Here is a 26,027-nt window from a genome sequence, read left to right on the forward strand (position 1 = left end):
TTAAACCTTGAAGTGGGCTTCGCAGCAATGCGGATTTTCTCTGGATAGGTGTATTCACGGTATAGCACCCCTCCACTGCAGTGAAACCATCTTAACAGGGGGTTACATGTGGTTTATATTGTTACGGACTCGTAAACGAGGTTAAATAGAGGTTTATTTACAGGGGATGGATGGCAAGTGCCCACCGGTACTGTGCGTCGTTCTTCTCTTCCTCACACCTCTATTGTTGTCGCTGCTGCTGCTTCACTGGATTGGACCCACTGTAACATTTCTCCTCTCGCAGACGAAGCCCTCCGGGCGAGAAGTCAGCGAGGTGGTCGCTGAGTGAACGGCTTTAGAAGGGCTACATGGGTGACTTCGGTCTTAGATGACCGTCTTCCACTGGCAGTGAGGCGTGCAATTCTATAATTCACTTCACTAAGACGCTCAGTCACGACAAACGGTCCAACATAGTCGGCGAGTAGTTTTTGGCACAGTCCATGTTTACGCACAGGAGTCCATAACCACACTAAGTCGCCAGGCTGGTAAGAGACTTCCCGGTGTCTGCTATCGTATCGCGATTTCGACCGTTCTTGTGAAGCCAGAGTACGCAGTCGAGCGAGTCGCCGAGCCTTCTCCGCCCGGCAAAGGGTTTCCGCGATACAAGTGTCGTCATGACTACAGAAAGAAAATATAGTATCCAAAGTGTACCTCGCTGGACGAGCGTAAAGAAGGAAAAACGGGCTGCATCCAGTGGTCTCGTGTTGCGCGGTGTTACAGGCGTATGTGACGAACGGAAGCACTTCGTCCCAGTTCTTGTGGTCCGAGCTAACGTACATAGATATCATGTTCACAAGTGTTCTATTGGTGCGCTCAGTCAAGCCATTGGTCTGAGGGTGATAAGGCGTTGAATGCCGCAGGTTGGAGGCACACAGATGTAGAAGTTCTTCAACCACATCGGCCGTGAACTGACGGCCACGGTCGCTAATTATCACACGTGGGGGACCATGACGAAGTACAGTAAAACCCTGTTAATTCGGACTTCACGGGACCAGAGAGAATGTCCGAATTAACCGAGGGTTCGAATTATTGCGAGTACGATCAAAACACTAGAAAAATGTTTCCGCCACCACCAGACTTTTATTTCTTAAAGAAGTCGGTGATCGCGGTTTGCTTCGCGGAGGCAACGTGCAAGGAAATCACAATTTTGCTAAGTTCCTGAAGGTGGCTGTCCGCGCACACTGTGCCGCAAAGCGGCGGTCTAGCTGACGCTGCCAGGCTTGAAATATTTCGGCCGTCATCCAAGCCTTTCTATTAAAGCGGTAGTCGGCAGGCAGCTGCTTAATGTTCTTAAAACATCTTGGCTTCGCAGCCTTTCCGATCACCAGCAGCGGCAGCTACTCTGTGCCGGTCATGTTCGTAGCCAGAAGAAGCGTCACCCGCTCTCTACTCCGTTTCCCGCCGACGCACGGGTCCCCCTTAAACACGATCGTCTTCTCAGGCAGAGCCTTAAAGAACAGCGCTGTCTCGTCAGTGTTGATAATGTTGCACGGCTCGTACGTAGAAAGGCGTGCGGAAAGTCCGGAACGCCAGGCCTGCACAACGCTTCACCGCGCACGTTGCGAAACACCAGGGGTGCTATCGCGGAACGATGCCTTATGCCATATTCTATGCTATTCTTATCATCCACCACTCGTGGCTGGCTGATCGCGTTGATAGGTCCGTTCGATTCACCTGCACCAATCGGAACCGGTTCACGGCGGTGCACGAGAAGTTCAGAAATTGTTCAGCAGGAGTTCAGTGGTGCGGGCACGGTGCTTCACTAGAAACGAATGACGAGGTGCCGACATGGTGCAGACCTTATTTTTGTTCGCTTAATTTACGTCGTCCACGTAACGTTGACAGGTGGCAAACCGCACGTGGACAGTCATATGAAGCGCAAACACTTTGGCAAAACACGTCTCACGTTAATAAGGTGGGTACAGCGCCTACGTCCGAATGCTGCGTCGTCTGCTCAGCTGCTAGTACGCACGCGCAAGACTGCACCAAGCCGGCACTGTCAGCATAGAGGGTGCAGGAAAATCGTGAACCAGTGCTGCACCACTCCTGCACCTTCTGAAACGAATGGCGTGGTTCAGAGGCCGCCATTGCTGCACTGCTGAAACGAATGGAAAGGTGCAGCACCTCGTGAACTGGTTCCGGTGGTGCAGGCGAATCGAACGGACCTGATAACGCGGACGGACCGTCGCCATGTTGCCTGTTGCTGATGACAGTAGCGATGCACTGCCTTTCATTGTGTATGTGCCTCCGAGATGCAAAGCTCTTTTTAAATCTCGGAGGCCATAATCCGATCTCGTTACCTCGTTTTAAATCTCGGAGGCCATGATCCGATCTCGAAGTTGTTAGATGTGCCGTCGATTTCGGCTGCGAATCCGAATTATATCCGAACCGCGGCCGTGGCGGTATCCGCTGCTGCTTCCCCGTCTCGACCCGACCTCGGTCGGGAGTTCGAATTAACCGAAGCGCGGTCGAATCTGTCCGAATTAATGAGAGTTCTCAGCCATAGAACAATGCACATTTTGGACGGGACCAGATGCCGCGTCCGAATTAACCGAAATTCCGAATTAACGGGGGTCGAATTAACGAGATTTTACTGTATTATGTAATGCAGCATGAACTGCGACACTTCACCAGCAGTTGCAGAGGGTAGAGCACTGCACGGGCTCGGGCCTACCCGGAAACCCGGGCCGGGCCGGGTAAAGTAGTTCTCACGGCGAGCCTGGGCCGGGCTCGGGCCTGAAGCTCCGGGCTTAGGGCCGGGCCCGGGTTTGAGGTGGCGGGCTCGGGTCGGGCCGGGCTTGGACTTTGCTGGGTTCTTAAATGGACACCATTGTGAAGCGCTGAATCGGTTTAGACTGGTAAAGTGAAGTCTAAGAACTCGAATGTCATTCATTTCACCATCACAAGTTTATTATCAGACGAGAAAATCAAGGTGAAAATTCTGTTTTTTTTTAATTTCGCGCCGAAATCTCCGAGCGTGACGCCACGGATTTCAAACTGTACTTGTCGTATTTGGGGACATTGGTTCTATAAATTTTCCTCAAAGTTGGTATGCTAAGTCTATGGCCCCCTCAGAGGTCAATGTACTTCATTTTTAGTGATTGGGAACTACGTAGGACCCATTAGACGCCGTCAGAATCTCAGATGTCACGGTGTCTGCTGCGCGAACTTAAAGAGGGCGTCGCCACCCACATTTATCGTTTTGCGTGTATTCTCACTTACCAAGAGTTTTGTTCCCGGGCGAGCGTGGTGATGTAGAAAATGCTAAAGAGTAATTTGCTGATAATAGAGAAACTGTTTTTCTTTCTAGTGCCCCTTCATGTTTGTTCGGCATACGTTGTGCACACACACACACACACACACACACACACACACACACACACACACACACACACACACACACACACACATATATATATATATATATATATATATATATATATATATATATATACATACATGTATACATATATATATATACATATATATATTGTTGGTCCCGTCCGTAGTTAAAGCAAGGAAGACGCTTCAACTCACAACAAACAACAATAATTTATTTAACTCTACGCTGCATACGGCGGGGTCGGTCCAGGGACACGAGACCATGAGGCGGCGACCATCATCGGCCGCAGCAGCTATCGGCCAGCGCGGGTGGCAGTATCCGTCCTTCCTGGCCGCCCCGGCACGTCTCTCCTGGGCAGCGCGCAGGCTGCCCCTTTTAAGCCGCGCAGCTGGGCCACGCGCACCGCCTTTGCGCAGCACATGGCGCTATCTCGCGATAGCCTGTGGGCGTGGTTCCCACACATCCCCCCCCCCTCAAAATGACGTGGTGGGGACCGGAGGATGGTCCGGAAAGGCCGGCTGCAGGGACCCTAAAGCATAGTGAGGACAATGAAAACCAGTAAACATTTTCTTCTTGCCACCAACAAAATTATGTGCATTCAACGCCTAAGAAGGCAAAGCCTATTAATGCTTCCTCCTCCCTCCAAAATTCGTGGAAAAACGGAACTGGAAAAAACACGGTTGATCCCTCCGTCATAGGAATCGGAATAACACGAAAGTAAAGCGTGCCCTCACAGAAGTAATTGAATGTTTACTGTACATTCATATAAGAGAGTTTGCACACTGTATATTGATGTCTGGCAGCTAATGGCGCCGTTTAACGTGTGTGCACCCACTTTGATGATTGGTGGTATATCTCCATCCCGACGACTAACGTCCATGTTAAATGATTAAACAAACCGGTGTGGTAGCTGTAGTAGTTAATGGTGAAAGCGTAATCAGAGAACGAGGTGTGATAGCCAGAAGAGCGTCGCGTATTGGACGCAGAACTTGGTCGCCATCCCGCGGCATGTTAAAATGTGATTGAACACCACGGCCGGACTAGAGGGAAACGCAAAGCGCGTCGTGCCGCCCTGGTAGCCTGGCCGCGATTTTTCTCGGGGCGAGCGCGTGAGCATGGAACGCGGTGTTACAGCCAGGTGAGGGAGGCGCACGTCGCAGAGCTATTTTTGGTTTGTATTAGCGTGATGCTGAGCGAGGCCGACGCTTTTACAACGCTTGGGCTAAGGTCGCCACCTCGCGGTGTGTTAAGGCATTGACAAAATTCAACTTCTATTGGAAACGCGCCGAATGGGACGGACGCGTAAGCGCGTTGCAGGTGCTAGTCGCGGAGGCCACAGCAATGACGAAATATTTTACCTTACCACTCCCAGAGGTCAACACCAGCCAGCCGACCGAGAGAGTGGTAGATATAAAAGGCGCGTTCGTAAAGACTCCAGAGTCTATGACCGTGGCGCAGTGGATAGCGTGCCTGGCATCTGCTGTTGCGGACCGAGCGGTCGTGGGTTCGATGCCCGTTCGCGGTACCTTTTTTTCTTTGCCATCTGATTGTGCATATTTTTTCGACGTCATTTCCGTGACGGAAATACGTCACTGAAGTCTTGGTGGACCCCGGCATAAAACACTTTCGTGTTAAAAAGTACAAGTACAGGGAATGAGTCATTTTTGCAAACCCCTCTTGTCCGTCACCGGGGACGCAGGTTGTACCACTTGCTTGGTGGTGTGGGTGACTGGGTGGCCAAGCCCTGGTGAGGCCTATCTGGATCATTAGCTGCTGAGTCTTGCCGTGCATAAAATGGTTTCAGATCTGAGACATGAATAGGGCCACACGCTTGATTAATTAAGCAATCTTTCAGCATGTACGAGAGCCTGGATTTCTGGGTGATTCTATACGGTCCGTCCCACCTGTTAGCTAAGGAAGCGGCAAAACCTTTCGAGGCGTCGCTGAGCGGGTGTGTCCGCTTCAACACCAAGTCCCCAACCTCAAAGCTAACGTTTTGTCGACGCTTGTCATACTGTCCTGCCTGTTCCATTCGGGACACATCGAGGTGCTGTCTGGCTTGTACTGCGTCGGTCAGCCTCTGTCTCAGGTCCCCTGCAAACTTTGAATAAGGCCTTGAAGAAGCGGTTGCACATGCCAAAGCCCTGTCCTGCGGAAAGCTCAATTCTTTGCCCAGGTTAAGTTGAGCAGGAGTGAAACTTGTTGAGCGATTAACTGTCGTCCTAGTTGCGAACGCTATTTCGGCCAGTTTCAGATCCCAGTCTTTATGACGCTCAGTATGCGCGACAAGCATAGATTTCAGATTTCGGTTTACCCGTTCCGTGATGTTGGCTTGCGGGTGATACACAGACGTGCGCTTGTGACGAATTCCCAAGGCGTCACAGGAATCCGTGAACACCTTGCTGGTGAAGTACATCGCGTTGTCCGTGATCAGCTGTGCAGGGAATCCGAACCTCGTGAAGGTTTCGAGAAGGCAGTCCCATACTTTCTGCGAGGCGAGTTTGCGCAAAGGAAACAATTCAACCCATTTCGTGAAATGGTCAGTCACAACAAGCAGATACTGGTTTCGCCGCGGACTCATGGGAAACGGGCCCATTACGTCACATGCAACAATCTGCCATGGCGATGTACTCCCAACTGACTGCATTGTTCCTAACGGTAAACCCCCACGTGGTTTCGCCTTTTGACAAACTGAACAGGAACGCGCATAGCGTAATACATCCTGTTTCAACCCTGGCCAGGTTACCATACGACACAGCTTCTCGTAAGTCTTCTGCCCTGAAGAGTGACCAGCTAAAGCACTCTCATGGTAGTACTTTATGAACAATTTGCGAAGTTTGCGAGGAATGACAACTCGAAACAGTGACTCCACACTACCATCGTCAACCTGAGGAAAGTACCGGAACAAGAGGCCTCCTTCTCCGAGCAGGTAGCAGTCGGTCTCCTCGTCGCTTCCGGTGTCAGTTGGATCACGAGCCGCTAGCTTTTCTGACACCTTACGACAAAGGCCATCGCCCTGCTGTGCTGCAAGAAGCTCCTGTTTACTCACCAAAGTACCCCAACGTGACTGCATTGTCACATCTGGTGTCGTAACCGCACACACTGTTTCCGGCTCGACCTGGGGTTTAATAGACAAAGGTGCACGTGAAAGTGCGTCAGCAACTGTGTTAGTGCTACCCTTCCTGTACTCGATGACATAGTCATAGCGCTGCAAGGTAAGCGCCCATCGGGCCAATCGTCCCGAGGGATTAGGCAACCGTTTCAGCCAAGAGAGCGCTTGGTGATCAGTCTGAATGACAAACTGAGCCCCGTCCAAAAACATGTCAAACTTCTTTAATGCGAAAATGATAGCCAGGCACTCTTTTTCTGTTACCGAGTAGTTGCGTTCCGCACCGGTCAGAGTGTGGCTTGCGAAAGCAACAGGCCTCAAAGCACCTGCGCATTCCTGTAAAAGTACTGCGCCAAGTCCGTAATCGCTGGCGTCTGTCTGTAACACAAAAGGTTTGTTAAGATCTGGCAGCTGAAGGGAGGCGTTACTGGTGATTGCTTTCAGAAGCGTGTCGAAAGCTGCTTGTTGCTCACCGCTCCAGAGCCATTTCGCGCCTTTCTTCAGCAACTGAGTTAGTGGTCGGGAGATGTCTGCGCACTGCGAAATGAAGTCACGATAAAAAGCAATCATTCCGAGAAACCTTTGCAAGCTCTTAGTATTCTGGGGTGGGGAGTAATCGGCAATTGCCTTCAATTTATCTGGGTTCGGTTTTAGTACGCCGTTGTCGACAACAAACCCAAGAAGGTTGATTTTGTTAGTAGCTAGCTGCAGTTTTCCGGGATGAACAGTTAGACCGGCTGCTGACATGCGCTGTAGCACCGTATGCAAGTGCTCAAGATGCTCTTCAAACGTGCGCGAAAACACCGTCACATCATCAAGATACCAAAGTGCATAATTAAACTTTGCATCACCCAAGACCATATCCATCATGCGCTGATAGGAACTCGGGCTATTGGAAAGACCAAAGGGCATGTGCACGAACTCAAACAAGCATCTATGACATGCGAATGCCGTTTTCGGGATATCGTCAGGGTGAACCTCGATTTGCAGATACCCACGAGAACAGTCGATAGTGGTGAAGAACTTTGCGTTTCCCAGCGCGTAAGTTATGCTCGATATTGCTGGCCAAGGGTAGGAATCTCTCACCGTGACTGCGTTGAGCCTGCGGTAGTCCACACAAAGACGTGCCGTACCATCTTTCTTTGGGGCCAATACCACAGGGAAGGCCCACGGACTGTCCGAGGGTCGTACGGCTCCTGTGTCGATCATTTCGTCCAGGGCTTTATCGAGAACGGCTCGCTTGTGCTGGCTCAGCGGTCTCGGGTTGCAACGCCATGGCCGAGCGTCGCCGCTATTGATGCGATGCACTAGGACGTCGGTCTTCCCAGGACGTTCTGTAAACATTCCCGAGAACGGTGTCAGCACGGCCTCTAGCTGCTTCCGTTGGTGGCTCGTTCCCGTGAAGTCGCTGAGGGACTGCATGACTGCTGACGGCAAGGTGGTGTGCATGGCTGCCACGCCTTCCGCGTGCCTTGGTGCAGGCACGAAGTCTATCTTCTCCGCAAAGGGTGTTGTCTCGGACTCTCCGTGAAGGCGGTAGCCTCTTGCAGGAAAGTCGAGTGTGAACCCCTCGTCTGTAAGGAAATCTCGGCCGAGAAGCATTGACACTGATAGACCAGGCAAACAAACAAATCTCTGGTGCTTCGTTTTTCCATTAAAGCTTATCCGTAAACGAACACAACCTTCAGCGTTTGATACGTGGCTTGATGCCATTCGCAACTGAACATTTGAGTTAAGAAACTTCATCTTTTTAGCTTTACACTTCTCAAGCAACATGTCACCGATTAACGAGATTCCTGAACCGGTATCAAGAAGAGCAGGTACGGTAATGCCCAGTGCTTTAACTTTCATCGTCGGTTCTGGAGAATGCGCCTGCGTTACGCAGCAAACAGAGGGAATGATGACTGACTCACCAGCTTGATGTTCGTCCATTACACGCTCCGGACTGCGTTCCACGCTCCTGGCGTTGACGGCCGTGGGCTGCGACACACCGCCAGTGGTTAGTGTCGCCGGCCGAAGCGGTTTCCCGAACTCTCTACATTCGCGCTACGTCGCGCAAAGCATTGCCACCTCACATGACCAGTTTGACCGCACTGGTAGCATACGACATGCGTATGTCTGCGTTGGCCAGTTAACCTATCACTGAAATCACGCCTTTCGGCGGAGTGGCCCCCGGAGTACCCATAACAGCAGCGCCTGTCGCAGTAGGCTCGCGCAGGACTTGTGAACCCGGCGTATTGGGACTGGGGGTCCGACCGACTATGCTCTTGTATGGCTCGAGTAAGGAGCGAGCGCTCTGCACTATGACGCTGCTCCGCGGACACTTGCTCCGAGGGACAGCTTACCCCTGATACGGTTTTCAAAGGGGCCCCGCGCCGCCCTTGCTCATGTGCGAAGGGGTCCAGGGCGCGGGAGGAGATAGCCGTGAATGCGCCTGGGCTCGTCAGGTCGCATGAGGGACTGGCTGCAGGGGCGCGCCAAGCCAGTGACGGCTCAAGAGCAGATTGTGGCGCTGGCGGTGGCACGTAGGTGCTCTCAGCTAACAGGGCGTCTTGTACACCGCGGGCCTCCCGTGCGAGGTGCTCAAGGGTTTCGAATGTGCGCCCATAAAGAAATGGCCTGAATCTGGGATGACTCTGTCGAATGACCCGAGCTACTTGGTCCCTTTCCGAGGCAGTCGGTGCTTCTCGGCGATGCAGTTCCTGCATCGTCCGGACGTACTCCAGCAAACTTTCGTCCGGATGCTGGGTTCTCAGTTCGAGCTCACGCTGGACTCGCAGCTCGTACCCAGGGGGCAGAAATTCCTTTCGGAAGCGCTGTTCAAATTCTGCCCATGTGGTGAAAGGCGTTTGTAGCCTCCACCACCGTCCTGCGGCATCCTGTAAAGCCAACGGCAGGATTCGAGCCATCACGTGCGCTTCCGAGGCACCGGTCGCTCTGACATACCTGTTTATTTCCTCTAGGAAGTCGCCACAGATTTCGGGTCGTCGTAACCCGTGTACGTCGGTAGCGTGGCCGGAGGTGGGAGCTGTGGTTCGCCGGTCTGAGTGCCCATGCGGTCCATGACCGCGTTGCACAACTCAGCGACACGCTGAAATGTGTTCAGCTGCTGTGCCAGCAGCTGGTCAGCCTCCTCGTGCGAAGAATCCTGCTCGCCGCCGGTAGGCAAGATTGTCCTGGACCGAAGATCCATTCCGTCTGCCTGCGCGATGAGAAAAAAAGAAAACCCGCGCCACAAAAGAACACACACGAGAATGCGCTATACCGAGACTCAACGAACAAGACGAGGGACTGGACCTACGTCCACCGTGCTATTCCTACGGGCGGGAGCAAAAATCACGTTGGGCGCCAACTGTGGGTACTGGGTTTGCTGCGTCCCGTCCGTAGTTAAAGCAAGGAAGACGGAGGCTTCAACTCACAGCAAACAACAATAATTTATTTAACTCTACGCTGCATACGGCGGGGTCGGTCCAGGGACACGAGACCACGAGGTGGCGACCATCATCGGCGGCAGCAGCAACCGGCCAGCGCGGGTGGCAGCATCCGTCCTTCCTGGCAGCCCCGGCACGTCTCTCCTGGGCAGCGCGCAGGCTGCCCCTTTTAAGCCGCGCAGCTGGGCCACGCGCACCGCCTTTGCGCAGCACGTGGCGCTATCTCGCGATAGCCGGTGGGCGTGGTTCCCACAATATATATATACATATATATATGTTTCACATTTTCTCTCGAGCAAAAACGCTTTTTTTATGTGGGGCAAGCTATTTAGAGAAATTTTATTAGAGACAAGTACTGAACTTCTTTTGCTCCTTCCATATGGGGCTACTTGATTTATCTTAAACGGGGGAGCTAAAAGTAGATATACCAGGCGCTTATATATTTAACATGTCGATATTCTGTGCTTTATTTTCATTCGTTATGATTTTATTTCGCAAATGTTATTCTGTAATCGCAGTAATCAGTGTAATATAATAAATATATACCTGTAGCTTATCGCAAGAGCGATCACAGAGCTCCAAAGTGAGCAAATGTTTTTGAAGTTTCCAGCCCTCCACTAAATCGAAAGCACTGCACGGACTCTCGTTACACAGAATTCCTACACATAAACATTCTTTTTCCGTGGCCTCGTCACGGCCCCTAGTGGTCATGTGACGCGAGATGGACGTGCACAGCCTGCTTGGTGCGCCCAATTTGTTAACATTTGAACTTCCACCTTTATCCGCTATGTCAGGGGTCTCAAACCCACCTCAGCTAACGGGCCGCATTCACGAAAATTTACTCCCGCAAGGGCCAGGACAGTAATGGAGCTAAAAGCGCGGGGGGGGGGGGGGGGGGGGGAGGGGTAGAGGGGCTAGGTCGTACCAAATGTCAGCTAACGTTGCCATTTAAGAGAAGAACTTTCCGATATGTCACATATGGGTCGTTTCTGAAGGGTATTTAGCGACAGGATTCCAACAACATATCGATACCTATCTTCAACATGACTAAAGTAAGGGCGCCGATTTTGAAGTATAGAGCTTTGTTTCACGGTTAGGTATCAACACGTGGTGGCCGCAGGGGATGCCTCACGACAAAAAAGCTTTAGACCTGTCATGCCTGTGTAACTTAAGAACCTGTTTATAAAGAAAATGAAACATTGGGTCCCCTGCGCTATACAGGTATAGTGTGAGAGCTACATGGCATCCTGCGCTATACAGGTATAGTGTGAGAGCTACATGGCACTGCGACAACACCGCTGGAATGTACAGGAATAGCATAGGTTCAAACAGCATAAAACGTTAGGCAAAATATATTCGCTTGACGAAATATCAGGCTTTAAAAAAGATAGTTACGAATTCCGTGCCCGGTGATGTCCCTTTACCTCAAACTACCGTAAAAACCCGCGTATAGCCCGGGGTTTTTTTCTAGATTTTAGGGTGCGAAATTTCGGCCCCGTACTATATGCGGGTCCCAAGAATTTTCGGCCCAAATTCAGTTTCGGTTTCGGCATAGCGCGGTGCTATCATCATCATCAGCTGTCTGCGCGCTTCTGCGCTAGGTAGTGTTAGCGGCGTTAGTCTTAACTGGTCAGTTGGTCAGTGGCCTTTGTTTCAACTTGGTGCCCATAACGACGGCCTCGATTTTGCTCCTGTGATTTTACGCCATGTCAGGACCGCGCAGGCAGTACTCTGCTGCTTTTAAAAGAAAAATTATCGCTGCTGCCGAAACCATCGGCAACTGTGCCGCGGAGCGGCAGTTCGGAGTCAACGAGCGGAGCATTCGCGGTTGGCGGAAGCAGAAGGAAGCCCTCTTTGCATGCAGCGGCCAGCGAAAAAGTTTCCGCGGACCAAAAAATGGAGCATTTCCTGACGTGGAACGAGAACTCACAGACTTTGTGCGGGAGCAGCGAGCTGCACATCTCGCTGTCAACATCGAGCTGCTACAAGCGAAGGCAAGGGAGATCGCTCGAGACAAAGGCATTCAGCCGGAGGATTTCAAAGCGAGCAAGCATTGGGTGTCTCGCTTCATGCGCCGCGCTGGGTTCTCCCTACGTCGGCGTACGTCGATCTCCCAGAAGCTACCAGAGAGCTACGAAGAGCACCTCGTGGCTTTTCAAAGGTACATAATTGCGTTGCGAAAGGCAGTCCCCTTTCAGCTGGGCCAGATCGGCAACGCGGATCAGACGCCGGTCTACCTGGATATGCCCTCGGCGCTGACGGTGCATCAAAAAGGCTCCAGGCAAGTTATCGTGCGGTCGACTGGAAACGAAAAAACGCGGGTGACTGTAATGTTATCCTGCACGGCTGACGGTCGCAAGCTGCCACCCTACGTGGTGTTCAAACGAAAGACGCTGCCGAAGGGGGAGAAGTTCCCGAAAAATGTCGTCGTCCGCTGCCAGGACAAGGGGTGGATGGACGAATCGTTAGTCCTTGACTGGATAAAGTCCGTGTGGTGTCGACGGCCCGGAGCACTGCTGGGGCTCCCTTCGATGCTTGTGCTCGACGCGTTTCGGTGTCACCTGGCCGACTCCGTAAAGCGACTGCTGCGCGACTCCCGCACCGAGCTCGTCGTCATCCCGGGAGGGATGACATCACAGCTGCAGCCGCTTGATGTGTGCCTTAATAAGCCATTTAAGGACCATGTCAAGCGCCTGTACGTGGAGTGGATGAGGTCCGGAGAACCAGAAGTGACCCCTGCCGGACGGCTGAAACGGGCCTCGCCAGCGATGCTCTGCTCGTGGATAGTCGAGGCTTGGGCCTGCATTCCAGAGGCGCTCGTTTGCCGCGCCTTCAAAAAGTGCTCCATCTCCAACGCGCTTGATGGCACTGAGGATGATGTGCTGTGGGAGAACATTTCCGACAAGGGAGCTTCGGAAGAGAGTGCGTCCGACGACGAGGATGAATGAAATGTCAATAAATGCATTTTTTCCATTTTCCTCGGACTATATTCGGGTGAAAACTTTTTTTCTCACGTTTGCTATCCCCGAATTACACCCCGGACTATATGCGGGTCCGAGCTATATGCGGGTTTTTACGGTATATGCATTCAATGAGTAAGCGTCGAGAAGCTTATTCGCGCCTTTATTACCAAACTGTAATGAACACCAAAAATAGATCGAAATTGCATCGTCCACCTCCTGCCGCTCGTATACCCGTGTAGTCCAGTGATCACCTTCTACCAGTACAACATCGTTAGGAAGGCATAGAGCATTATGACAGAAAAAAAAAGAGCGCGGTGCAAGCCGTACAAACATACACGGCTGAAAACTGCAAGCAGAAGCCCTCAAATAGGACTTTTATAGGTGATCCTGAATAGTGTCAAGATGTTCGAGAACGATAGAAATGAAGCGATAAGCTTCACAGCTGCGTTCATTCTGCAGAGGTCCACAAATACATCATAATTTTGCTCCAATGGTGGAAGTTAAGAACAACGACTGCCGACGTCTTCACATTTCGCAAGACAGATGTGCACCCCTGCGGCTAGCGCATGCAGTGCGAGAAACTTAAGCGTGGCAGGATATGTGATACAACGGTAGTTGGCGTGCTTAACGCCGGAATCTCTAGATAATTTGATTTTTTGCACAATAACACGTGAAGAAATAAACTATAAAATATGCCACAAAAGACTTATGGACTGTGTATAGTAGCAGTGGTGATATATGAAATAAATCTGATATATGAAAAGAATGCTACCACAAATACTTTTTTCGTCCTTTCGGCTGCCTATACGTGTTTCTAAAAGTACACGTGGTGCACACGGTTCGTTATAATTTTTATCTAGGTTAGTGTTCATACAGCAAGGTAATAAACTTCACTTTCTTCCTCCATCTTGCTGTGGCAAGGTACTACCATGCTGAAGACGTGTTACATATCCAGAAGGGTGCATGATTGGCTTTGTCGTTAAAGTGTGTTCTAAGTTTCAGTAAAGAGCGCAATGAGAACGTTGTGTTTTCTCTCTCCTCTGTTTTTATTGCATTTCCTATCGAAACTGAATTCATGCTCCAAATCACTTACCTTGCTGCAATATCTGCTACAAAACGCTCTTGATGATCCCCACTGCATTAGCAAAAAAAGAAAAAACAAAAAGTTATACCATGGCCGAACAAACGTTCATTGTACCCAATATGTCCACTCAACTCTTTCCATCGTGAGCCCCTTTTTACACGAAATTACCGTAGGTTTAAGAAGAATTGTTAGCAAAATATTCGTCAGCAAAGCGTAGATATTTGCTACCTAAACACTTTGCTGTAGATTCAATGTTCTGGCAACATCGCCTATATCATTGGCTCGGCCCTTTGTCGGGCTTGATCTACCGTCGGGCCGGGCCGGGTAGGCGAAATTTTTTCTCGGGTTCGGGCCGGGCTCGGGTCGCGTATTGAATCACCGGGCCGGGCTCGGGCGGGTAAACTTGAACGAGTTCCGGGCCCGGGCCAGGCCCGGGCCGAAAATCCCGGCCCGTGCAGAGCTCTAGCAGAGGGTAGTGCTGCCGTCTCGCAGAAGGCGAGTCAGGTAGTCGGCACATACTATGATCCAGCGGTTGCCTTTGGATGAACGTGGAAACGGTCTGATCAGGTCGATGCCTACTTGTTCGAAAGGTGAGCTGGGAAGTGCTACAGGCTTTAGGCAACCGGAGGGAGCGTTGGTAGGTCTTTTGTGACTCTGACACTCAGCGCAACTGGCTACGTATGTCTCCGTGGTCTTGCGCATTTGAGGCCAGTAAAATCTTTCTTTGGCACGATGGAGTGTCCGCATGGATCCTAAATGACCTGCAGTTGGGTCATCGTGCACGATACGTAAGACAGAAGAGCAAAGGGCTTCTGGCACCACCAGAAGGTAGCGTGCACCTGTCGCGGAGAAATTCTTCTTATAAAGCACCCCGTCGCGGACACAAAAACGACCTGCTGATGAGTCTTTCGCGGCAGAGAAAAGAGGCTCTAGAGTCGGATCCTCATTTTGCTGTCTCGCGAAGGTGGCGACGTCAGGGAAATCTCGGCGTACGGTTGCGATTACGTGGTCGAAGCTATCTGCATCACATTCCGTTGTACGGAGAGGCATCCTGGAAAGACAGTCAGCGTCAGCATGTCGCCGCCCGCTCTTGTATGAGACAGTGAAGTTGTACTCTTGCAGACGCAGAGCCCATCGTGCAAGGCGTCCCGACGGATCCCGAAGATTGACGAGCCAGCACAGAGAGTGATGGTCCGTGATGATCGTAAACTGATGCCCGTAGAGGTATGACCGAAACCGCTGAACAGCGAAAATAACAGCGAGGCATTCTTGTTCAGTTACCGTGTAGTTGCGCTCGGGTTTACTTAATGACCGACTTGCGTAGGCGATGACGTGTTCCCTGTTATCCAAGCGTTGGACCAGCACAGCACCAAGACCGACGCCACTCGCATCTGTGTGGCCCTCTGTTGGCGCGGTAGGATTGAAGTGTCGGAGTATCGGCTGTGACGTCAGCAAGAACTTCAGCTGCCGAAATGAAGCTGAACACTCGGGCGTCCACTCGAATGGGGCATTCTTGTACAGGAGGCTTGTCAAGGGATAAGCGACGTCAGCAAAGCGAGGAATGAATCGCCTAAAGTAGGAGCATAGCCCCAAGAAGGTGCGCAGTTCTTTGACCGACTGAGGTGGCTCAAAGGCTTCAACAGCCTCTGTCTTTGCAGGGTCGGGCCTGACGCCGTCTTTGTCCACAAGATGTCCCAGCACCAAGGCTTGGCGTTTACCGAAATGGCATTTCTCGGAGTTGAGCACAAGAGAAGCCTTTTGTATGCAGCTGAGCACAATGCCTAGACGCTCGTTGTGCTCGTCAAATGTGCGTCCAAAGATAATAACATCATCTAGATAGCACATGCATGTCTCCCATTTTAAACCCCGCAGAATGGCATCCATGAATCGTTCGAAGGTGGCGGGCGCGTTGCACAAGCCGAGTGGCATAACGTTGAATTCAAAAAGCCCATCGGGTGTTACGAACGCCGTTTTTTCTTTATCCTCGGTATGCATCGGGATTTGCCAATAGCCAGATCTCAAGTCGACGGAAGAAAAGTAAGAAGCCGAATGAAGACAGTCCAACGCATCGTCTATACGCGGAAGCGGGTAGACATCTTTCTTAGTAATGGCATTGAGCCGACGGTAATCGACACAAAATCGCCAACTTCCGTCCTTCTTTTTGACGAGAATGACAGGTGCGGCCCAAGGACTTGCAGACTCCTGAATTACTCCCTTTTGCAGCATTTCTTCAACTTGCTCGCTAATTATCTTGCGTTCAGTCGGTGATACCCGGTGGTACGCCTTCTGTCGTATAGGGTTCGCTGATCCGGTGTTGATACGATGACGTATTCGAGACGCTGGAATAGAGGATGCCTTATCATTCTGCGAGAAGTCGAAGACTTGCGAGTGCTTGGATAAAATGGCCAGTAACTTGTGGCGCTCACTCGTGCTAAGAGACTTGCTTACCATCTGTAGTAGTTGCGAGTCCGAGGGGCCCGAATGGAAGGACTTGTCTGCAGCAGCCTCGAGTACAGCCAGTAAAACCGGTGTTTCTTCTGTGAAGAGTGCGAGCTTCATGCCAGAAGGTAGAAATATGGGCTGAGCCGTGTAATTCATCGTCCATATTCCAGAGCGTCCGTCAACTACCGACACCAAGCAATGTGGCACCAGCACATTCTTCTTTACACAGGCTGAGTGGAGAGGTTCTGTTGCAGCGTCAAATGTAGTAGGAGCTGTACCGGAGCAAATTACTGGAACACACACGGTACACCACGCTGGAACAACAACATCCTCGGCAACACAAAAGACACTTTCTTGACGCGGCGAGTCCTCCACGAGTCCAGTCATAACCTCGGGATGTACCGAAAGCTCCCCACTTCGGCAGTCAACAGTAGCGCCACACTCTCGCAAGAAATCTATGCCTAAAATAACATCGTGCGTAGATAGAGGAATTACGGCGAATTCAGTGGTAAATACTGTGCCACACAAACATACATCTGCAGTACAAACACCGACCGGGCACAGTGTGTCACCACTAACACTACAGAACGTCAACATTTTGTTCCACAAAAACATAACTTTTTGTCCCAGTAGAGCTTTAAAACTCAGGCTCATCACGGAAATTGTTGCCCCAGTGTCTACAAGAGCCATAGTAGGAACATTGTCAACACACACGTGAACTTTGTTTTTCAGCATGAAGGCTGACGGAGGTATATCGGTTGGCAGCGCACAGTATCCAGTGACCTCACCCCCATCGGCCGCACTGCCTAGTTTTCCGGTGGTGATGGAAGGCGACGCCGCGGCGATGGCGATCGCGGAGCACGCGAAGCAGGCGGTGGCGTTAAGCTGCGGTCGGAAGCTGGTGACGAGTTCCGAAAGTTGCCTTGACGAAGTCGACGACTGGAAGTTTGACGTGTTGGCCATGACGATGAAAAGGGTCGATCGTTAGACTGGTAGGACACTGGTGAAGGCGCTTCTCGGAATTGCCGCCGACGGTCACAAAATCTGGAGATGTGGCCTGGGACGCCGCAACTGTAGCACACACGAGGAGGCCGAAATGTGCGGTGCAACTCGAACCCTTCATTTCCGTCAGCTGGCATGGGATATCTGTCCAGGTCGTTGTCATATCTGCATCCCGTTGTCGTCGAATAAGTAGTCTGGAACCGCTGCGTCGGATAGGTGTTCTGTCGCTGCTCCTCGTTGGTGTAGCGACGTCGGTTTACCGACTCGGGCCGAAGCACAGCTCGGTAACTGTCCATGTTCGCGGCGTTAATAGATGGTGGTGATGAGACAGGAGGTAGTCCGGGCTCGGTGCCTCGGGAGTCATCACGGCCGCAACGACCCATTTCGTGGCATCGGAGCAGCCCTTCCCGTACTATCTGTCGTATTGTCGATGACAGGTCGGACAGCAGGCTACCATCGACGCTGGCTACTGTGGGCACATTAGACAAACGGCCAAATTTCGGCGCTATACGACGCATCTTGAGTGCTTCGAACGTCCGACAGTGCTTCATGACGTCGGTCACAGATGACAGGTGCTCTTTGGCAATCAAGAACTGGTACACATCTTCCGCTATGCCTTTAAGAAGATGGCCCACTTTATCTTCTTCGGTCATACTGGGGTTCACCAGTTTACAAAGCTTTAAAATCTCTTCAATGTACATAGTACAAGTCTCGCCAGGGAGCTGAGCCCTTTGGGACAGGGTGTGTTCAGCTCGCTTCTTCTTTGTGATGGAGTTCCCGAAGCACTTCTTTAATTCCTCGACAAACGTTTCCCATGTCGTCAACGTATCCTCGTGGTTGTCGTACCACAGGAGGGCAGTGTTGGTCAGCGAAAGCACGACATGCGACAGCTGAGCGGCGGAGTCCCAGCCGTTAAGTTTGCTCACCCGCTTGTACTGCTTTAGCCACTCGTCCACGTCCTCCTCGCCAGTCCCGCCAAAGCTGGGTGGCTCCTTGTAGAGATGAGAATAAGCCATCGTCCTCGGAACTTCGGTTTCACGAGGCATGTCTCCTGTTGAGGGTGGTGGTAGTCCCGCAAGGCGACGACTCCGACGAGGGCCAAGGTGTGGTAATTCCGTTGTTAGGTACTCAGGTTACCCCGCTCCTCCACCACTCTGTTACGGACTCGTAAACGAGGTTAAATAGAGGTTTATTTACAGGGGATGGATGGCAAGTGCCCGCCGGTACTGTGCGTCGTTCTTCTCTTCCTCACACCTCTATTGTTGTCGCTGCTGCTGCTTCACTGGATTGGACCCACTGTAACAATATATATCTTCATTCATTTCGAATGCTTTTAAATTTAGAATAATTTGAATTAGTTTCGAAGCGAATTCCAATACAGTAATATTCGTTCGAATATTTGAGCTGCTTGAATATTCCCACAAGCCTAGACAATATACTAATTTGTACAATTTTAAAGGGACACTATAGGCAAATAACAATTTATGTCAGAGTGAAAGCTCAATGTATGAGGTCTAAAACGGCAATATTATCAACAGCAGTGCCCTACTTACCGAGAAATAAAGCTAAATGTACAGTAAAAGCTCGTTAATTCGAACCGCAAGGGGAAGCTGCCTCAGTTCGAATTAACGAAAGTTCGAACTAACGAAAGTGAAGAACAACAACAGTACACTGCGACTCAGTAGGGCATAACAATTTATTTTTTGAAAAAATTTGTGATCGCGGTCTGCCTTCTTTCCTTGAAGGCGACAGCCAGCACTTTTTGCTCTAACGAGCGAATTTGGCGGAAGGCCTCTTCTCCGCCTTCTTCAAAACTTAAGAAGAGATGGGCGGCATTCAATCCGGCCATGACTTCCGCAGCAGAGGGCCGCACTGGTGCTTCGTCCTCCTCCTCATCATCGTCACTGGCAGCGACAGGTTCTGCACTTCTCACCTGACATATTATGTCGTCATCCGTGAGTACACCACACACCACTGCACTTGAGTCCACATCGACGTAGTCCGCAAAGCAGACGTCTTCCAAAACATCCGCCATGGGGGCGGTGACACCGTGTTCGAGCACCGGTGGCTTGTCAGCTTGCAGAGCTTCGGTGCTGAAGCCACAGTGGCGATAGCAATTGGCTATCGTAAGTGCTGTCACTTGCTCCCAAGCACGCACAAGCATGTGTAGTGCACTTAGGAGCGTCACTTGGTAGTTATTGCACAAAATAATTCGTTCCAACATTTGACGCCGATAAAATGATTTTAAATTTTTAATTATACCCTGGTCCATGATGGGCTGCAGTACCGCTGTCGTGTTTGCTGGAAGGAAGGCCAGCTCAATGGCCTTCGTCTCAACGTTGACTTTATGAGCTGAACAGTTGTCCACAAGAAGCAGGACTTTGCGGCCACAGCGTTCGAACTTCTTGTCAAGCTTCCCTAGCCACTGCGCGAACAATTCCCCCATCATCCAGGCCTTTTTGTTGGCCGCGTAGTCTGATGGGAGGGACCGGGTGTTCTTGAAGCAACGAGGACTCCTCGATTTGCCTATCACGAACAGCGGCAACTTCTCGGTCCCAGTCATGTTCGCAGCAACCATCACAGTTATCCGTTCTTTACTTTTTTTCCCTCCCGTGCACTTGTTGCCTTTATACGTGATAGTTTTGGCGGGCAGCAATTTGAAAAATAAGGCACTTTCATCCGCATTAAATATGTCCTGCGGAGAATACTTTTCCATGTAGCCTTGAAGCACCTCGGAGTGCCAACCTTCACACGTTTCCATGTTGACGGCGTTCATTTCACCCGACACAGCACGGAAAACGAGGTCGTAACACTCGCGAAAACGGTGCAGCCACCCATCTGAAGCAGCGAAGTCATCGTAGTCCAGCTGCAGGGCGAAGTCCGCTGCTTTTGCCAGTATGACTGGGCCACTCAGTGGTATGTCCTGCGAACGCATTTCCTTTATCCAAATGAGAAGCGCTTTCTCGAGGTCAGGATACTTTGCAGGCTGCAACCTCCTTCTTTTGCTCGCTTCTGCCTGTAAGGCGTCTTCAATAGTCCTCTTATTTTTTATATAAGTATATAGCGTCGTTTTCGGTATACCATGCTTTTTCGCGATTTCTTGCTTAGGTAAGAGTCTGGCGTCCACTTCCCGCAGGATATCAGCTCTCTCTTGAAGTGTTTTGGCATGGTATTTGCCGCGGGCACACGCCATCAAGTCGCAGCAACAGAATCGCGACAGACGGAAGCTACTCCCGGCGCTAACAACCGAGGTGTACGACGCACGCCCGAGACGGAGACTGCAGAGATAAAGACTGGGCGAAGCTACGACGCACTCAATTTGCTGTGTGCTGGTCATGCCATCTGTCGTTTAACAGCAACAGCTACGCAGGATTTGCAAAGGCTCCGAGATCGGCGCTTAAAAAAAATAAATCTTGGAGGTTATGTAGGACGGAGAGGAGGCAGCCGCCGAGAGAGAGAGAGATTGTGGGGGGGGGGGGGGGTTTGTGAAGAGTAAGAGGCGCTATTTTCTGCACTCTGGCCTCCGCGCCAGTTTCTCTCTCCGTTTTTCTCTCCGCTCCTTGTCAACGCCGCCTCGTAACTCGGCAGCCACCTTATCGAGTTAATAGCCAAGCCGCCGGCGCGGTGGCGCATAGTTCGAATTATCCGTGGCGGAACCTACTCGCGTTCGAATTGACGGGCTTTTTTATTCATAGGCTTGTATGGAGCTTGGCCGGACCATAACTTACAGTTTGAATTATCCATAAATTCGAATTATTGAAATTCGAATAAACGAGCTTTCACTGTATCACACGATGAGCGCCACGAGCGGCATATTTTGGAAATGATCCCGATGACATGAGAGAGTTCGACTAGAATTAAACACTAGTAATCAAACTAGCTGCAATAAAAAAAAGGAACCTTCCGTGCATCAAGAGACATAATGAAGTGCTGCTTGTTCGTTTCTGTTTGATTCATAGAAAAAAGAACCTCTTTGGCATTGCCATCGGGAACGGCGCGTGTGGTTTAAAGGTTCCGTTTTCGCCGAACTGCGCTTCGCCCGGCACCCTGCTTCGCTCACGCGGTCGCGTCTCAGTGGTGGTTTCGGTATCACGTATTGCTACGTGTGTTTTGCGTGCTCATGAAAGTCGCTCTGACAGAAAGTTCGACAAAATGCCGCATGCATGTGATGTTGCCGGATGCCCGAATGGCGCACGCCGCCAGTGCACGCCGCCGCGCTGTAAAGGTGGGCAACGTTGGGCACGGCAGCAGTGACGTGAGAAAGACCGCTTTCAGGCGGGTGATTTGAAGTGCGCTAACGCGATGCGGACCACTAAAACGTGATTTTATTTCAAAATAAGCACTTCCTTGGCACAAAAGTAGCACTGCGAGGTTTCTGGACCGTTATTTCAACAATCAACGTCGACTTAATCTTTGCCTTTAGTGTCCCTTTAACACTTGCAAACGTGTCAGCTTACGTTGAGCTGGTTGCTTCCTGTGACTGAATATGGATGGTGCCGCATTCGTCTTCAACTTGATCCTAGACAAAAAAAAAACAAATTTGATGGAAATGTTATCACTGTAGCAAAACACCATGCATAAGTGTGGGAGAATATTTTGAAGATAAATTAATGTCTATTAAAATTAGCGCATAGCTGTGCTTCAAATGAAAATTAATTGCTTTGATCTATTGCAAACTAAACAGGCATCTGCTGCCACTACCGTGGCATTTTGAAGCTTATGCGCAAAATGTATGAGGCGATAATTAACGGCTACACACCTACCGGCCAATGAGTCGCTGTTCGCTGAAGCACTGTCGCCCATTGAGCCGTTGATCTTCCCAATTTGCAGAAAATTCTGACTCGCCCAGAAGTGGTTCGCCAAATTAGACAATATGAAGGAGCAGCTGCATGTAAATCCACGGCTTCCAATATATTCTGTGTGCTAGGTTGGCTTTTTTTGTTTGTTTGTTCTTTTGCTCTCGAAGTTTCATCCTGACGCTCGCTCTGTATTCTCCCATCCATCCACACATTACAGCGCAAGCCTGGTAGAATGTGTGGAACACAACCTAGTGTTGCAATGCACGGCACTCGTTCATTCAGAGTCAATAGTAATATGTGGGGTTTTACGCGCCAAAACCACGATATGATTATGAGGCATGCCGTAGTGGAGGGCTCTGGTAATTTCGACCATCTGGTGTTTTTTAACGTGCACTGACATCGCACAGTACACGGATTTCTACCATTTCGCGTTCATTTAGAGTTGTCAGCACCTCACAAGCATAGTAAATCGCCAGTACGAAGTGTTCTACACTAACCCAGGACTAATAGTTCGCTTACACGAGGTGGCAGAACACTACAGTTATAATCTGGCAACTCATAAGCCACGCCACTTTACTGTAGAGTCCTGTTTGTTTGTGTGCAAGTGGCAGGGACAGGCGACGGCGTCGGGATCTACCGGCGTGTCCCGAGGTTTCATTGCTTGATGTACTGCCGCCCCCTAGCCACAAAAGTTACTTGCTCGAGCAAGCGACTGTCTCGTTGCATGACAAATGACACAAAATTTCGCGTGACATTGAGGACGTAGTACACCACACATGTCGCACGGCAAAGCCATCAGTCAAGAGTAAAAACACACGAACACTTCCCTCACAAAGCTGCGCCTATCTTGACTCGTAGTTGGCACAACCTATTTTGTGGAGCCAGGTTTGTGATGACCTTCATTTGCTTTTCCACACAGAATGGCAAAAAGCTTTTTCCCTTGGGTGTCACGGTTATGGCAGCCACACGCACAGCAACCCGGCATTGCAACAAAACGAACGAGACGCACATGTGCACTTTGTGCACTTCGCATACGGCGAACACAAAGCACAGCGGCGCTTTGGCGCTTTCTACGTAGCGCCGAGAGGTGGAGGAAACAAAATACCAAAAATAAAGGGCACGCGCTACCATGTGACTGCGGCCGCCCTATCGGACAACGTTTCAGAACTATACTTCTGTTTGAAAACTTCGCTCTGTTGCGCGGCTCCGCCGCAAGAGGAGGCGGCGAGTGGCGCTGTAGTCTCATCGGGCTTTAGGGAAGGGCGCCGGTGTGGCCGCTACTACCGTATCAGCGTGCCAGATCAGGTGCATCACTGCGTTGTAATAATCGAACAGTGAGTCCGGATTTTGTAATACGCAGCAGAAGAGATTACACATGTTGCGCTTCCACAATACCGACATGTTTTGTGCCGGGCTGCACAGAGGCAATAGGGCAAACAAATGACCGAGGCACTTTTGGGCTCCGTGTGATCAGACAGGATAAAAGGCTGCCAGACAAACCTCAAGTTAATGAGCAACTGTACTGTAGAAGTGCTGCTTGCTGGGCCAGTTCCTCATACTGAACTTGAGAAAACACTCAAGAAAAGACGCAAACGTTACGTCAGCGCAAATTTTATGTTTTCTCTTTTTTTTACTTTGAGAGCGTGGTGCATGTGTTGGCTGATCTGATTATGTGAGGCCAGTGTGGTTTTCAACTATATGTCAATTGCTAGTCCAGTGTGGTGTTGTCTTTCTTCCTTCGTATATGCGTCTTTTTTCACTGGTTTTCTCAAGTATCACTAATGAGCAAGTTATGCAAGTGAGAAAATGGCTCGTTTTCTGAAAATCGTCAGAGGTCGGTGGGTAATTCTTGTAAATACTACTGAAGTAACCCTGCAAACCTTTCAATTAAACATGTGATTTCAATTAAACATGAGGGGGGGGTTCAATCCTACCTTATGCATGTGTGTGTTTGTGTTTGTGTGTGTGCATGTATACAGGGTGTTTTTTTTTGGACAATACAGATTTTTTATAAAAATCCTATGACAGTAAGCCTCTTGCCGTTTTCGCACATGAAATCTATGTTGAGGCGGAAGAACTTTCCGGCAGTTAAAATGACACTGTTGCCACTAATTAACAAAAACTCGTTAATTGTTTAATTATTGACTTGAGGGCAGGTTTTTATGTTAGAAAGTTGTAGTGCATGCCAGTTTATGGCACACCCATTTTTTTTTAAATCACGAAAGTTGCACGTTTGAGATATTCATTATCGAATTTCAAGAGTGAAATTGAAACTGTTCCCGCCCAGCGTGCACAAAGTGCGACGGAACACCGGGACGACACGTGACAGGGAAGTGACGAAATTCGAATGAAGGCGCGCCGAAGCAGATTCTGGTCTGACAAATCGGCAAGGATTCTGAAATACACAAGTAGACAGGTTAATGTTTGTGTGCAATGGATAGTGCTTATGTGTTTATTTCTTAAACTATAAAGAGGCACGAATAACTTTTTCGCGTGTCTGCAAGAAGAAGCGCCGAAATGGCAGCCCTTGAGTTTTATGCTTACCAGACGAAGAAAAGGTTGATATCGCGGTTTACTTGTACACAGTTCAAACAAAAACGGACAAGCACTGAACACTACACGCAAAAATAAGGCGATGCGCGTGAGATGACATGCAGCTTTTCACGAACACATACAGCCACAGCGCGCCTTGATTCAAGTTTCTTCGCTCCCATGTGACGGGTAGTTACGATCTGACGTAGCTGAACGGTCGCGCTTGACATTCGATGATGAATATCTCGAACTACGTGCAACTTTCGTGATCTTTAAAAAATGGGTGTGCCATAAATTGGCACGCTCTACAACTTTTGAATATAAACAACTGCTCTGAAGTCAATAATTAAAAAGTTAAGTAATGAGTTTTTGTTAATTAGTGGTAACGATGTCATTTTAACTGCAGCAAAGTTTTTCCGCCTCGATGTGGAGTGCTTGTGGGAAAACGACAAGAGCCTTGCTGTCATATGATTTTTATAAAAAATCTGTATTGTCTAAAAAAAACACCCTGTATAAGAGAATGTTTTCAGTATAATGTGGGGAAGGCCTTCCTGGGGGCGCACTGAGGACATCACATAATACGTGATGAGGTTGTACAGGTTGTCGTGGGGTTGTCTGGGTACAGATGCAATTTCGTGTGGTAGAAACTGCCCCCCCCCCCCCCCGTACGCCAGTGTCACCGCGGTGACTTCATTGAAGGCAAAGGTTAAATACTGTAAGCCATAGCACAGACCATGCTTTATGGTGCAGTTAAGCATACTAATAAAAAAAATTACAAAATTAGTTGAAAGGGTGCCGTTTCAAAACAGTAAAGATACACTTAAGGTGGAACATAATGGTGCAATTTTAATGTTTTATGTTCATGAATATTTAAAAAGGCAGAGAATAAAATTGTTAAAAATGGAAAAACAGTAAATGACTAAAATTTAAACAGCTATTTTCTATTTTTATGAAGGATTAAGTTATATGCAACATTCGGCACTTAAGTGTGAATTATGTCGTGTGAGCTGAAGGCAGAATTGCACATGTTAAGGCCATTTTCTATCTCAGTTGTTGTGGCTGATCTGAACTTAGTTCATTGAGCACAACTTGCTCCTTTCCGCAGCTTGCATGAATGAGTCAGTCATGACCAAAATATTTGATCCAGATCACGCTTTATCGCGAACAAAGTACATCGAGTGACACATCAATAACTTGCCGTATCACTGAAATTCTACTGCCGCACCCTACAATTATGGTAGCTACTACACTTAAACCTCGTTATAACGAACACGGATATAACT

At 49.8% G+C, this 26,027-nt stretch overlaps 1 protein-coding gene across 1 annotated transcript in view; it reads left to right on the forward strand.

Moving 5' to 3' along the window:
• LOC119385367 (rootletin) overlaps window positions 1-26,027 on the forward strand; it is a 223,059-nt gene that overhangs the window by 122,847 nt on the left and 74,185 nt on the right. The window lies entirely within an intron of this gene.

This window comes from Rhipicephalus sanguineus, chromosome 3, assembly GCF_013339695.2.
Source record: "Rhipicephalus sanguineus isolate Rsan-2018 chromosome 3, BIME_Rsan_1.4, whole genome shotgun sequence".
Taxonomy (NCBI): Eukaryota; Metazoa; Arthropoda; class Arachnida; order Ixodida; family Ixodidae; genus Rhipicephalus; species Rhipicephalus sanguineus.